Source organism: Helianthus annuus, chromosome 4 (assembly GCF_002127325.2).
Source record: "Helianthus annuus cultivar XRQ/B chromosome 4, HanXRQr2.0-SUNRISE, whole genome shotgun sequence".
Classification (NCBI taxonomy): domain Eukaryota; kingdom Viridiplantae; phylum Streptophyta; class Magnoliopsida; order Asterales; family Asteraceae; genus Helianthus; species Helianthus annuus.
This window is the reverse complement of record NC_035436.2, coordinates 181,255,902-181,268,583: the sequence shown is the minus strand read 5'-3', so window position 1 is coordinate 181,268,583 and position 12,682 is coordinate 181,255,902.

Here is a 12,682-nt window from a genome sequence, read left to right as displayed (position 1 = left end):
CCGCCGCTTACCTTCACAACATTCTCCCCACCACCCGCCTCAATTATAACACCCCCACTTTTGCCTTGTACCTCTGTCACCCCACATACGATCACCTTCCGGTTTTCGGGTGTGCCTGTTACCCAAATTTTTCTGCCACTGAATCAAATAAATTAAACCCACGGTCTGTCCGGTGCATCTTCTTGGGCTACCCACCTAATTTTCGTGGTTATCGTTGTCTAGATCCTTCAACTGATAAAGTCCATATTTCCCGCCATGTGGATTTTGACGAGTCCACATTTCCCTTCCCTCACACCACCTCACCCAACACTTACACATTTTTAGATGACGAAACATTACCCACTGCCACCTTTCGTTTTCCTACCACCGGCCCAACCCAATCAACCAGCCCACCCACTCATTCAGGCCCAATAACCTCACCCCAACACTCTAGTCCACCAACGATCCCTCATTCAAGCCCTGGCCCATCCACTATCACCCACTCCACTCCCGTAACCGGACCTCAAACCAACCAACCCACAGACACCACTCCCCACGCACCTCCCCTACCACCGGTACCTCCAACTCAAAACTCACACCACATGACCACTAGGGGGAAAGATGGCACACTTAAACCAAATCCTAAATATACCCTAACCGCACCAAAAGCCGAACATATCTCTCCCGTCCCCACCTCCCACCTTAAAGCTCTAACCGACCCTCATTGGCAACAGGCTATGCTAACTGAATATAAAGCACTAATTGATAATGATACTTGGGATTTGGTTCCCCGGCCCGCTGACCATCCCATTATTCGGTGCATGTGGCTATTCCGCCATAAATTTAAGCAGGATGGCAGTCTAGAACGGTACAAAGCCCGGCTTGTTGTTAATGGAAAATCACAAACTGTTGGGATTGACTGTCAGGACACGTTTAGCCCAGTTGTTAAACCCGCTACCATCCGCACAGTTCTATCTGTTGCTCTTACTGACAACTGGCCTATTCATCAACTTGACGTCAAGAATGCTTTCTTACATGGTAACCTACAGGAGACAGTTTACATGTTTCAGCCACCGGGTTTTACTGACTCAAGTAAACCCAATCATGTTTGTCGGTTACACAAATCTTTATATGGCCTCAAACAGGCACCTCGGGCATGGTTCCAACGGTTCTACAATTTTATCACCTCTCGCGGGTTCAAGGGTAGCATTTGCGACAGTTCGTTGTTTGTGTTTCGACAGGGAAGTCACACCGCGTACTTGTTACTTTATGTTGATGATATAATTTTAACAGCTTCTTCTGATACACTCTGCTGAAAAACATTATCGGACAACTCTCACGAGAGTTCGCAATGTCCGACCTCGGAGCACTTCATCATTTTTTGGGAATATCCGTACGCCGTGACACTCAAGGCCTATTTTTATCTCAGTCACAATATGTCACACCCTGGCTTTGCGGAAGCGTGGTTTATTTGGTGTGACTTCTTAATACCTTAGCTTAATCATAACAAAGCTATATGAATTAAAAACATGCAAGATCATCCATTAAGTTTTGAAAACCAAATACAATACCATTGTTTTAACGGGAATACACCCTAACAACCATAGTCTTGTTCAACAAACAAACAAAACATAAACACACTTTAAGGACTGTGACTTGTCCAGGAAAGAGTCACATTCCCTAAACCCCGGATGACCTCGGAAACTAGTGCAGCGGGAAAACGTGCCATACCGTGCCAGATCCTTTAATTCCCTGAAATACATGTAAGTTGAAAAATCAACAATAATGTTGAGCGAGTTCATGTGTTTAGTAGGTGCGCGCGAATAAACCTTTATAACCATTGTAAGTATGAATATTTTGTAAACTCTGGTATGAAAGCAAATAAGGAAACATATCAGTTAATGTGTAACCACATGGTACAACCTGCGGGCGCATGGGAGGGGATAGGACAAGGTCACCACATGGTCCAACCTGCGGGCGCATGGGTGGTGTTACGACAAGGTCACCACATGGTCCAACCTGCGGGCGCATGGGTGGTGTTAAGACAAGATCACCACATGGTCCAACCTGCGGGCGCATGGGTGGTGTTAAGACATGGTCACCACATGGTCCAACCTTAGGGCTCATGGGTGGGGTTTGTTATGCTCAAATAGGCCTATCACTTGTATCCCTCGATCGTACTACGAGGACTAATGTTCTTAAGGTTTCACCTACCCAAATCACATAACCTAATAGTTCCTTCCTTAGCTGACCATACCATGTAAGAAATATTCGTAGCCATAGTAACATGTATTTCACCCCCGCAGATTAGAAAACTGAAAACAGTTAAGAGAAAAGGGGGACATGAACTCACAGTCGGTGCGTCTCTACCAAGTACTCCAAATCGGGCAGCTGTGCAACGACCTACATGTGCTAAATCTATTAGACGGACGGCCGTGCCTTAGCTTTATAGTTTATGTTTTTGGGAAATAGTTAGACAACTATTCCGTGTTTACTTTTCGTATATACTTGGTAGTTAATCTCCTTCCCAAGGATGGGGGATTTAATACATGTGCGTTCGAATTATATCATTAAGTCTCACTTAATATATTTTTATTTCTAATTCCAAAATATAAATATTTTTCTCAAAAATATTATATTTTCATTTCACATAATTTTCCCCAAAAATAATACGTTGATAAAATACGCGTTCATAAATATTTCCGTATAATGCGCAAGTTACGTTTTATCATTCGAGTGGTAATAAATATTACCAGTGTAACTTATATAGTTATCGTAGAGGCGTTCGTATTATTTTGGATCTGTTAACGTTCGAAAATATTATTTTTACTCTAAAAATAATATTTATGTATTTTCACAAAATAATCATAAACAGTGTGGTGAAAATATATTTACTAAACATATATTTATCACGTTTAGTTTTGTGAAAATCCCACCTCCGATATTTTGTAAATAAAGTCATGGCGAAATTTATATTTCGAAAACATGTCAAAAAAAAAAATAATTCTAACACTTGTAGTGTAAATAATTTTAAGTGTTACGTTTTTAGAAAAATTTCGCCAGAGATTCCTCTGTAACTGGAGGTGGCCACGCTTTCAAGCGTATCATTTTCTTTTATAAATCAAACCAACAGTTTTCTCATTCAATCAAAACAACGTTCGGAACAACAAACTAGTCAATAAATATGTAAATCGCAAAAATTACATGAACTTGTAGTTTTTCAAAACTATGAAGTAAATCCCATTACTTTTAGTGGATCTTTTATAAATAGACTCGGTTTCTTTGAGAACCTTGTTTTTAAAGAAGGTACATTTCTACAACTTCTTGTCCAAAATTTATAAAAATAATTCTTTTTTTTTAAACTTTTTGTTACACAAGTGTCTATACACTTGTGTGTTCACAAAAATCACTTTTGTTTAGGAAGGATCCGGCTTTAAAATTATGATTTCATTTTACACTTGGTCCTTCGAAAATACCACTTGTAGATCCGTAGATCTACTAGTTTAGAACTTCATTTTGTAAGAAAAATTGTTTTTACACAAGTTCATGGTTATAAGTAGTAGTGGTCTTCATCTAACCACTTTTCACACTATAACATACACTAGGTCATGTTTCATGAACATGACTTAGTCGGGTTAGATGACGATCCGACTAACACTAGCATAAAACATCACTAAATAATCATAACAAAACAAGTCTTATAAGTTTTACACCATTATTCATCCATTAACCACTTTTTTTATCTTCTATAGTAGACTTTTAAATTTTGTTCATACATGTTCATAAATTTCAACCGTCAAAATTCTTATTAACCACTTTAGAATAGATCAAAAAGGCGTTTAGAGTCACTTACTACTAGCTCGAGGCTAGGGAAGAAACTAGTCGGAAAACGAGTGGATAAAAGCAATGTAGTGAGGTTCTTGCGATTCCGTGAACATCGGGCTTCCTTATACGCGATCCTCCACCTTTGTATGTATTTGGAATTATAATAACAAAGCTTGAAAATGATGTGGGGGTGTTGTGATTCTCGGCCGTAGGTATCACAAGGGGAAAGAAAGAGTGAAGTTTGTTAGGTGTTTTGTGAAAATGGATTGCATACTCTTATGGTTAATATATAAACCCATTTAGTATTTTATCCTCTAGATATTATGTTTACTAGATTCAAGACAATGGGATTAAAATAATTATCAAGGACAATTTGTGTCACCCCATATGGTGACCGATCGGACTAAGGGGTTAGGGTAAATGGTTCCATCTTCAACTAGTTAGTTAAGTAAATTCTAGTTTAGTTAGGAATTAATTTAGAGTATTATGTGTGCTATAATTTATAACGGGTGTTAGGGTATTCGGGGACCCTAACTGGCTCAGAAAAGGAAAAATAGTGTGTTGGACATTATTTTTATGTCCCGGGTTAAGTCCGGTTGTATGGTTGGATATTACTCCGATAAAGCGCTAAATAATTATTTAAAGTGTCGTTGATATTATTCTTAGTGGCACAACTTATTCCCGACACTTTGGAAAGTGTCTAGTATAATTTTTCTCATGTTTTGGCACTTTATTAGTTGGCTAAATGCTGAATTTTTATTTAAAGTGCTGAATTTTGTACTTAAAGTACGTTTTAGGCACATCCGGTCACTGTAATTATCTCCTAGTGACACAGTTCTACAACCCTCTTATCCCTGCACTCTCTACTAGTGTAGTAAACTATCTCTGGCTCATGCAGGCCTTAGAGGCAGTATCTGCCTGATGCTGGCTTTATCAGCATGTTCAATAGGTTATCCGTTCAAATGCTACTGTGCTTTTGTGCATCATGTTTGTCACTAGAGTTCAGTATGTAAATAATGTAGTGGCGGAAATCAAAGTATGATGCAGGAATATACAAGTATTAGAAATCAAGTAGCAGTTCATCAGCAATTTCAGTTAAGCACAGTAATTAAGCAGTAATTAATTATTAATTAAATAGTACGGATACCTGGTTTAGTGAAGGTTGTCACATTCTCCCCCCGTTAAAGAAATTTCGTCCCGAAATTTTAAGTTCTGCTTGTAGAAGTAGGGTTCTTAGGAAATAAGTGGGGGTATTTCTCTTTCATTCGGTCCTCACGCTCCTAGGTGAATTCAGGACCATGTCTAGCATTCCAACGAACTTTGACAAGCTTGACACTGCTCCGGCGGGTCTTGTTCATTTTCCAATCCGTGACTTCAACGGGTTCTTCAACGAAATGGAGCGTGTCGTCAACATGAATTTCGTCGGTGGGAATGGCAACGGTGACTTGAGTTGGACTCCTCTTCAGATTGGATACATGGAATGTATCGTGAACTCCATTCAGTTCAGCGGGTAGGTCCAACTTGTACGCTACTAACCCGATTCTTTCCAAGATCTTGAACGGTCCAATATACCTCAGATTCAACTTTCCACGTTTCTCAAAGCGTGCCACACCCTTCCAGGGTGATACCTTCAACAAAACCATATCTCCTACCTCAAACTCTAGAGGTTTCCTTTTTTTTAGATCCGCGTAGGATTTTTGTCGGTCACGAGCCGCACTGATGCGATCTCGGATCTGTGCAATCTCGTCTGTGGTTTCCTGGACTACATCAGGACCAACCAACTGTCTATCACCAGCGTCAGACCAACAGAGCGGTGATCTGCGTTTGCGCTCATATAAAGTTTCGAAAGGCGCGACACCAATACTGGTGTGGTAGCTGTTGTTGTATGAAAATTCAACCAGAGGTAAATGCTTATCCCAGCTACCGCCCAAATCCATCACACATGCTCTCAGCATCTCTTCCAAAGTCTGTATCGTCCGCTCGCTTTGACCGTCGGTCCGCGGGTGAAAAGTAGTGCTCAGATTCAACTTTGAGCCAAAAGCTTCCTGGAAGGATTGCCATATCCTCGATACGAAACTTCCGTCTCTATCGGAGATGATTGAGAGAGGTACTCCATGGCGTGTAACAATCTCTCTCATGTAAATTTCGGCCAGTTTGCTTATATTATCCTTCCCTCGGATAGGTAAGAAGTGCGCTGACTTCGTTAAGCGATCCACTATTACCCAAATAGTGTCATGGCCTCTTGGCGTTCTTGGAAACTTCGTAATAAAATCCATGGAGATTTGTTCCCACTTCCACTTGGGAATTTCTGGTTGTTGCAGAAGTCCCGAAGGCTTCTGGTATTCCGCCTTAACCTTGGCGCATGTTAAACATTTGCTCACATAAACAGCAACATCGCCTTTCATCCTAGGCCACCAATAATAATCCTTAAGGTCCTGGTACATCTTATCCGCTCCAGGATTGGATAGAGTACCGCGAATTGTGAGCTTCATCGAAAATAACCTTCCTTAAACCACCAAACAGAGGAACCCAAATCCTTTTCTCAAAACACAACGTTCCTTCCTCGTTTGGCACCAATTGCTTCTCCATCCCCCGGAGATATTCCTTCTCAAGGTTTCCTTTCTTGAGAGCTTCCTCCTGCGCGGCACGAATGCGTAAAGGAAGATCGGTTTGTATAACCATCTCCAAAGCCCTAACCCTTATGGGCTTGATTCTCTCTTCTCGACTTAGGGCATCGGCGACCACATTCGCCTTCTCTGGATGATACTTTATCTCACAGTCGTAATCATTCAACAGCTCTACCCATCGTCTTTGCCTCATATTCAACTCCTTCTGGTTGAATATGTGCTGGAGGCTCTTGTGATCTGTGAAGATTGTGCACTCCGTACCATAAAGGTAGTGTCTCCAGATCTTTAAAGCAAAAACCACTGCGCCGGGTTCCAAATCGTGTGTGGTATAGTTCTTTTCATGTACCTTCAGTTGGCGTGACGCGTAGGCAATAACCTTTTGGCGTTGCATCAACATACAACCCAATCCTTGACGCGATGCGTCGCAGTATACCACAAATTCATCTGTACCCTCTGGTAGGGCTAAGATTGGCGCGTTGTAAAGCTTATCTTTCAATACCTGAAACGCTTCTTCCTGTTTGATTCCCCAATCAAACTTCTTGTCCTTCTGAGTGCGGAGCGTCAATGGTTGAGCGATCTTTGAAAAGTTCTCGATGAATCTTCGGTAATAGCCAGCCAAACCCAAGAATTGCCGAATCTCGGTCGGCGTCCTTGGCGTTTCCCAATCCTTGATCGCCTCGATCTTGGTTGGATCCACGTGGATTCCATCTCCATTTACCACGTGCCCAAGGAATTGCACTTCTCTTAGCCAAAACTCGCACTTAGAGAATTTGGCATACAACTGTTCCTTCTTTAGCAGCTCCAGAATGGCTCTTAAATGATGTTCGTGCTCGGCCTTCGTCTTTGAATAGATCAAGACATCATTGATGAACACGATCACGAACTTATCCAAGTACGGCTTGCAAACTCGATTCATTAGATCCATGAATTCTGCAGGTGCGTTTGTCAGACCAAACGGCATAACGAGAAACTCGTAGTGTCCATATCGAGTTCGGAAGGCTGTCTTCGGGATACTCTCCTCTTGTATCCTTAACTGATGGTATCCAGATCGAAGATCGATCTTTGAATAGAAGCTTGAACCTTGCAGTTGATCAAACAGATCATCAATTCTTGGCAGAGGGTATCTATTCTTGATCGTTAGCTTGTTCAGCTCCCGGTAGATGATGTTTATTTGAAAAAATCATCATCCTTCTTTTTGACAAGTAGTAATGGGGTTACCCCAAAAGGGAATTTTGGTCTGTTATCTTCCTTCTCTATCCATTGCTAAAACTTCCCTGTCAATCCTTGCATCTCCAAAAATGTAAGTCGCTACGATGCATTGACTACGGGCGCAGTGCCTGGAATTAAATTGACGCGGGATTCGACTAATCGTTGAGGAGACGATTCCGGCAAGTCTTCGAGGAAGACTTCGGGGTATTCTCCAATCACAGGGATATCTTCGGGTTTTGGTTCTTCGGCTTCTTTTTCCACGACATGAGCCAAGAATGTAACACATCCTTTGTGCGAAAATTTTTGTGTCTTCTTTGCCTGATAATCCGTAGGAGCGTATCCTGCTCCATGAATCACAATCATTTCTCCGTTCGTCGTCGGGGTGCGGATGACAATCTCCGCTGGGTTGTTCGACAACCAGTCCATCCCAATTATCACATCGAAGCTTCCGTTAGGCTTGTTCTATCGAGAACTGGGTATCTAGGTTACTTACTACTAAAACAACTATATTTTCTGAAGCTAAAATTTGACAATACTGTCAAATAGAGCGTAACATTGACTATTATGAGACGTACCGATATCCATGCTTGGATTCTATCCCCGCTGTTGAGCTTTCATCCACGTGCCTGAGTGTTCTTAGGGCAATACTTCCTGAAATGCCCCACATCACCGCAATTAAAACATGCTTGGCCACAGCCTTGATCGTCACCATCCCTGCCTTGATAGTTGTCATCGTCGTTATTTCCTCCGCGATTTTCGTTACCATCTTGACCTCTATTTCCATGTTTAGTACCTTGCCGACACGTTTCCTTGACATGTCCCACCTTGCTACAGTTACCACATTTTCCATATCTACACCGCCCGTTATGGTGACGTCGACAGTTGTCGCACTTTGGTAGGATACCCGTGTACTCTTTTCTCTTTTTGGCCTTGTCTTCGCTACTCGACTGGGTACCCTGTTTGAAATTCACCAACTTCCTCTTGTTGTTCCCAGGTGACTCTACATGAGTCTCCTTCTGCTCCTCAGAGGTTGAAAATTTGTTCATCCTGATTGCCTCTTCCGTCAGGGCTACACTTAGATTGATGGCCTCAGTGATTGTTGCAGGCTTTGATGCCGTTACCATGCTCATGATTTGGGGTGCCAATCCCCAAATGAAACGCTCAATCCTCTTAAACTCCGGATCTACCATGTAAGGAACGATACGCGATAGAGCTTGGAACTTCTCCACATACTCAGTTATTTTTGGACCTTCCATCTTCAAGTTCCAGAACTCAGTTTCTACCTTCTGGCTTTCTGTTCTCGAACAGTACTTTTTATGCATTAGCTCTTTCAGCTCATCCCATGATAGAGCATACGCAGCAGCCTCGCCCATTGTCTGAACCTGAAGTTTCCACCATGACAGAGCCCCATCTCGGAACAGCCCGGAAATGTACGTGACCTGATCTCTTGGGGCGCATTTGCTCGCACGCAAAACAGTGTCCGTCTTCTCAATCCAGCGTACGAAGGCTACGGCACCCCCAGTGCCGTCGAAATGTAGGGGCTGGCAGCCTAAGAACTGCTTGTAGGTGCAGCCGTTGGGTGGGTTATTTCCGGAGGTACCTCCGTTGCGCTCGGAGTGATGGGCCTCGTATTGTGCGATGACTGCAGCAATGATTCCCTGAAGTTCCGCCTCGTTGGTGGGTATGCGTACATCCCGTCTTGGAGGCATCTTCTAAATGATGATCGTATGGGTCAGGTCCTAGTAAGTAAAGTGTACGTAAGTATACAACAATATCAACACATAACATCCCATGTTATAAACAAATCAATCACATAACATCTCATGTTATAGAACATAAACAATAGATTACTGCGATTGCATTGCCACGAATCGAGACCAGAATGTAAGGTTTACAGGTACCCAACTGTATCATACAACATCAATGACTTAGTAGGTGACGACCCTAGGCAAGTCGTGCGATCGCTGGACAGGTTCAGGAATCTCTGGTTCGTCCATTTTCAAATTCCAGGACTCCATCTCATACTTCTGTTATTCCAATCTTAGAACCATATTTCTCCTTAATCATTTCCTTGAGCTCGTCCCAGCTCAGTGCATAAGTAGCATCTGTACCAAGGGTTTGAATCTGAAGATCCTATCATGAAAGTGTGCCATCTAGAAATGACCCCGAGGTAAAGGTAACACTCTGTTGGGGTGAACAGTTAGTCATTCTTAGAATGGAGTCAATCTTTTCGGACCAACGAACAATTGCAATGGCGCTCACTGTTTCGTCGAAGTTCAAAGGCTTGCAGTTCAGGAACTGCTTATAGGTGCGGTCAGTTTGGGGGAGAGGGGTTATTCCCCGTAGTGCCATCGCTGCGCTTAGTGCGGAGTGCTTCCTGTCACGCATTTGCCTGTGAGATGCGTTTTTGTAGCTCGGCTTCTATCCTTGGCAACATACTGGCGTTTGTGTCATGCCTGGGTGGCATTCTCTTCTGCCGAAATGGCATGAAGTGGGTTAGACAACTTCCCAATTGTCTATGAGATACATAGCACCATAAGCCATCATGTACTCACCTAATTTTATACGTAAATATACTCAATGTATGGGTGGGAAAAATAAATTTCTGAGCCTTCACATAGGCTTGCCAATTTGGCTTGATGATTGTAATAGAATGAACTCGAGGCTACATCGCCTTGCCTTGGTCATTCGTGTTTTAGATATTTCCTGCTCCATTGGTTTTCATTAGCTTGATCGCAGAGTCCACCAGGATTTCTGTGCACTACAAGTCGTTATTACGTGGGCCCCCGTAATAATAAATTATCTTGCACAGTTACCCCACATTTTCTTTCGTCCAAGCAGATGATCAACCAAGGAGCAACAGCAGGTGCATTGGCATGAACAGGGTCATGCTCCAATGCGGGGTCAAGAGCAACGCCTGGCTCAGGGCCACGGCGGGCTCCGGATCAACAAACTCTATCAAAAAAATCAGCTGGGTCAACCATCACAGGGGGGTTGCAGGATCCTCCAAGGGCTGGTCTAAGTGTATGAACTCAAGGTCATGGTCTGGATCAAAACCATATTGAAGAACAGGATCACCCTCAATACTGTGATCAACTCAAAGCTGTGTGCGGGAAACGGTGCAGCTAATGATGTCGTATCAGAGTCGGCGTCGTGTGAATGGTGCTGCACTCCCTGTATATGCGAAAATGCGGATGTCGGAAACTCAATGATTCTGGGACAGGGGAATGGGCATGAGTTTCCCCCCGCAGGAGCGTCCGCAAGCAATAGGCTAATACCAGCAGCAATAGGGCCTCGCCCTCGAATGGGTCCTCCTCTAGTAGATCGTTATCGTCATCAGATGCCACGTCGGGGGGCATATCAACAATGGGATATGCGGCAAGGGGCACAAGAGCAGGGATCACCGTGAGTGGCAAATTCCCAACGAGATGGCCATCAGTAGGCTCTGCTACGACTTTAGGCAGCGCAAAGGGCTGAATGTCGTCATTGTCTGTGCCGGTAGTATCGGAAATGTGCACCTCGTGCTTCGATGTACTATGTCGTCTGATGCTATGGCCATGAGATTCGTAGTGTCCATCTTTCTAGTACAGGATGAAAGCATGGCGTTTGTAACATAAACACATATACGTATAACAATCAATCACATCCACATATAAACATGTTAGTCAGCAATAAGCAATCAAATAATTATCCTAGTCCCACTAGCCTCCCAGCCTCCCAGACTGATATTCCTAGTCCCACTAGCCAAATACTTTCCAGTCTCTAAGACTGCTCTATCAACCACCTCGACCTCCTAGATCGAGCCTCGGCCTCCATGACCGAGCCTCAGCCTTCATGACTGAGCCTACTCTTCCTAGTCTCACTAGCCATCTACCTCGATCTCTAAGATCGAGCCTCGGCCTCCAAGACCGAGCCTCAGCCTCTAAGACTGAGCCTAAAATAATAAAATGTGCTCAACATGTGTTTGTAAAAACGTTTTGGATCTGGACTTAAGTGGTATGCAGTAAAAATGTTTTCGTGAGAGCCCTAGTGATCATAGTCTAGACTCGAGAAAGAATCCTAGTTCGCTATGATCAAAGCTCTGATACCAAGCTGTCACACCCTGGCTTTGCGGAAGCGTGGTTTATTTGGTGTGACTTCTTAATACCTTAGCTTAATCATAACAAAGCTATATGAATTAAAAACATGCAAGATCATCCATTAAGTTTTGAAAACCAAATACAATACCATTGTTTTAACGGGAATACACCCTAACAACCATAGTCTTGTTCAACAAACAAACAAAACATAAACACACTTTAAGGACTGTGACTTGTCCAGGAAAGAGTCACATTCCCTAAACCCCGGATGACCTCGGAAACTAGTGCAGCGGGAAAACGTGCCATACCGTGCCAGATCCTTTAATTCCCTGAAATACATGTAAGTTGAAAAATCAACAATAATGTTGAGCGAGTTCATGTGTTTAGTAGGTGCGCGCGAATAAACCTTTATAACCATTGTAAGTATGAATATTTTGTAAACTCTGGTATGAAAGCAAATAAGGAAACATATCAGTTAATGTGTAACCACATGGTACAACCTGCGGGCGCATGGGAGGGGATAGGACAAGGTCACCACATGGTCCAACCTGCGGGCGCATGGGTGGTGTTACGACAAGGTCACCACATGGTCCAACCTGCGGGCGCATGGGTGGTGTTAAGACAAGATCACCACATGGTCCAACCTGCGGGCGCATGGGTGGTGTTAAGACATGGTCACCACATGGTCCAACCTTAGGGCTCATGGGTGGGGTTTGTTATGCTCAAATAGGCCTATCACTTGTATCCCTCGATCGTACTACGAGGACTAATGTTCTTAAGGTTTCACCTACCCAAATCACATAACCTAATAGTTCCTTCCTTAGCTGACCATACCATGTAAGAAATATTCGTAGCCATAGTAACATGTATTTCACCCCCGCAGATTAGAAAACTGAAAACAGTTAAGAGAAAAGGGGGACATGAACTCACAGTCGGTGCGTCTCTACCAAGTACTCCAAATCG